This window comes from Triticum dicoccoides, chromosome 5B, assembly GCF_002162155.2.
Source record: "Triticum dicoccoides isolate Atlit2015 ecotype Zavitan chromosome 5B, WEW_v2.0, whole genome shotgun sequence".
Classification (NCBI taxonomy): domain Eukaryota; kingdom Viridiplantae; phylum Streptophyta; class Magnoliopsida; order Poales; family Poaceae; genus Triticum; species Triticum dicoccoides.
The window spans coordinates 56,917,003-56,921,171 of NC_041389.1; positions in this window are offsets into that span (position 1 = coordinate 56,917,003).

The following is a 4,169-nucleotide window of genomic DNA, read 5'->3' on the forward strand; positions in this document are numbered from 1 at the left end:
AAGTTTAACCCAAGTATTCTGCGTGTGCAAAACTGGCTTGCACCCGTTGTATGTGAACATAGAGATTATCACACGCGATCATCACGTGGTGTCTCAGCATGACGAACTGTAGCAACGGTGCATACTCAGGGAGAACACTTATACCTTGAAATTTAGTAAGGGATCATCTTATAATGCTATCGCTGTACTAAGCAAAATAAGATGCATAAAATATAAACATCACATGCAATCAAAAAATATGTGCCATGGTATGGCAATCATCATCTTATGCTTATGATCTCCATCACCGAAGCATCGTCATGATCTCCATCGTCACTGGCATGACACCTTGATCTCCATCATAGCATCATTGTCATCTCGCCAACTATTGTTACTACGACTATAGCTACCGCTTAGTGATAAATTAAAACAATTACATGGCGATTGCATTGCATGCAATAAAGCGATAACCATATGGCTCCTGCCAGTTGCCGATAACTTTGTTACAAAACATGATCATCTCATACAACAATTTATATCAAATCATGCTTGACCATATCACATCACAACAAGCCTCGCAAAAACATGTTAGACGTCCTCTACTTTGTTGTTGCAAGTTTTATGTGGCTGCTACGGGCTTCTAGCAAGAACCATTCTTACCTATGCATCAAAACCACAACTATTTTTCGTCAAGTGTGCTGCTTTAACCTTCAACAAGGACCTGGCATAGCCACAAACGATTCAACTAAAGTTGGAGAAACAAACACTCACCAGCCACCTATGTGCGAAGCACGTCGGTAGAACCAGTCTCACGTAAGCGTACGCGTAGTGTCGGTCTCAGCCGCTTCATCAAACAATACCGCCGAATCAAAGTATGACATGCTGGTAAGCAGTATGACTATTATTGCCCACAGCTCTTTGTGTTCTACTCGTGCATATAACATCTACGCATAGACCTGGCTCTGATACCACTGTTGGGGAACGCATGATTTTCAAAAATTTCCTATGATCACGCAAGATCTATCTAGGAGATGCATAGAAACGAGAGGGGAGAGTGTGTGCACGTATCCTCGTAGACCGAAAGTGGAAGAATCTCAATAACACGGTTGATGTAGTCAAATGTCTTCATGATCCAACCGATCCAAGTACCTCGAACGTACGGCACCTCCGCGTTCAGCACATGTTCAGCTCGATGACGTCCGTCATACTATTGATCCAGTTGAGGCCGAGGGTGAGTTCCGTTAGCACGACATCATGGTGACGGTGATGATGATGCTACCGGCACAGGGCTTTGCCTAAGCTTCGCAACGGTATGATCGAGGTGTGTAACTGTGGAGGGGGGCACCGCACACGGCTAAAATAATAACTTGTGTGTCTATGGGGTGCCCCCTGGCCACGTATATAAAGGAGGGGAGGGAAGAGGTGGCCGGCCCAAGGGGGGCGCGCCAGGTGTGGGGAATCCTACTAGGACTCCCCAGTCCAAGTAGGATTCCCCTCCTCTTTCCTATTCCTAGTAAGAGGAGGGAAGGAGGAAGAAGGGAGAAGGAAGGAGGGGGACGCCGCCCCCTCCTAGTCTAATTCGGACCAGCCCATGGGGGGCGCGCGGCCACCCCTTGAGGCCCTTCTCTCCTTTCCCGTATGGCCCATTAAGGCCCATTACTTCCCCCCACGAATTCCCGTAACTCTCCGGTACTCCAAAAAATACTCGAATCACTCGGAACCTTTCTGATGTCTGAATATAGCCTTCCAATATATCAATCTTTACTTCTCGACCATTTTGAGACTTCTCGTCACATTCGTCATCTCATTCGGGACTCCGAACAAACTTCAGTCATCAAGTCACAACTCATAATACAAATCGTCATCGAACTATGTAGACATGACCGAGACACATCTTCGGTTAATAACCAATAGTGGAACCTGGTTGCTCATATTGGCTCCTACATATTCTACGAAGATCTTTATCGGTCAAACCGCATAACAACATATATTGTTCCCTTTGTCATCGGTATGTTACTTGCACGAGATACAATCATCGGTATCATTATACCTAGTTCAATCTCGTTACCGGCAAGTCTCTTTACTCGTTTTATAATACTTCATCCCGCAACTAACTCATTAGTTACAATGCTTCCAATGCTTATAGTGATGAGCATTACCGAGAGGGCCCGGAGATACCTCTCCGAAACATGGAGCGACAAATCCTAATCTTGATCTATGCCAACCCAACAAACACCTTCGGAGACACCTGTAGAGCACCTTTATAATCACCCATTTACATTGTGACGTTTGGTAGCGCACAAAGTGTTCCTCCGGTATTCGGGAGTTGCATGATCTCGTAGTCCGAGGAACATGTATTAGTCATGAAGAAAGTAGTAGCAATGAAACTGTCATAATCATAATGCTAAGCTAATGGATGGGTCATGTCCATCACATCATTCTCCTATTGATGTGATCCCGTTTCATCAAATGACAACACATGTCTATGGTTAGGAAACATAACCATCTTCGATTAACGAGCTAGTCAAGTAGAGGCATACTAGAGACTATATGTTTTGTCTATGTACTCACACATGTACTAAGTTTCTGGTTAATACAATTCTAGCATGAATAACAGACATTTATCATGAATTAAGGAAATAAATAGTAACTTTATTATTGCCTCTGGGGCATATTTCCTTCATATTTGATTTGGTCCATTAACAGCCTGCCACGTTCCGGGCCTAATAAAGGCCCATATGAGATTCAGCCCGTTAAAAGCCTACCATGTTCAGGGCCAAATTACGGCTCAGATTAGATCCAACCCTTAAAGAGGCTTTGGGCTAAATTATGGCCCATATCAGATTCGGCCCGTCAACAGGACGCTATGCTTTTGGGCCCACTTGCTAAAGGCCCATTTAGTAATTCGGCCTGATATTAGTTTTGGCCTGTTAAAGGCATGTTTAACATTTCGGCCCTATATTTATTTCGGCCTGTTAAAAGCCCGTCATATAGTTTGGTCTAACTATGGCCCTGTTTGTATCCGGCCTGCTCACAGCCGATAATCTGATTGGGCCAAACAAGGATCGAGACGATTTTGGCCTGTTAACGGCTCGTGATGTGATTGGCACAATCATGGGCCGGGGTCTATTTCGGCCTGCTGCCGGCCCGTGAGCTGTTCGGCACGTTTCAGGCCCAACCTACTTTTCAGCTCCTAAAAGCCCATTGAGTTTTTTTGCGAAAATAGGGCCGGCGGTTTACTCGGCCTATTAAAGGCCTGAATCTACTAGTGGGACTGTTTACATTTAGGCCTGTTAACGGACCAAGATGACTGGGCCCATGATGCGGATCATACATAGTGATTTGCATGACGGCCCGATTATGTACCGTAATTTTATGGTTTGGCCGGTTTACTTCAAAGACAGGATACATACACAGTAAAATAACTGCAGCATCATGAATAATAAAAAACCTAGACTATACAATAAATAAATTACAGCATATTACATCCATTGGGCATCAAAGTTCGCCACTATGATAATAAAGCACAAGCAGACATCAGATTACATACACTGGGCATCAAAGATCGTCACCAGTGCAAATAACCACGCCGACAAAATAATATACAAAACCAACAACACTTCAATAGAGTTCAAGAAAGGTTAGCCTGCTCCAGAGCTGCAGCGCAAGCAGCTGAGCAAGCTGATGAGACTGCGCTTGTTGACACTTATATCCTCCTCACTCTGAAAGATAAACAAGCAGACAGATGACATGTTTTGCACATATAAGTATCAGTGCTGACAATTCATCACATTTCTTACTGACGAATAAAGTGACACAGTTTAAAATAGCATTAACATAATATGGTATTGTTCAGGTCAAGACATGGCAGGAAATGACACAGTGAAGGAGTTGGCAGCTTCACGACACCACTGGATTACAGATCAAGAACTCATAAGTATCAATGGTTAGTGTGCTGTCAATTTATCCCATTTCAGATTGACAAATAAAGAGACGGTTTAAATAATAGTAGAATGATATGACATTGTATATAGTTAAGACATTACAGAATATGACATTGTGCTGTAGTGGGTAGGTTCACCACACCACTGGATTACGGATCAAGAACAGAAGCATACATGCAGTGCAAAAGAAGATCACTTGCTCTGTATAGTTTAATTTACATGGTATGAAGAAGGAACTTGGTTATA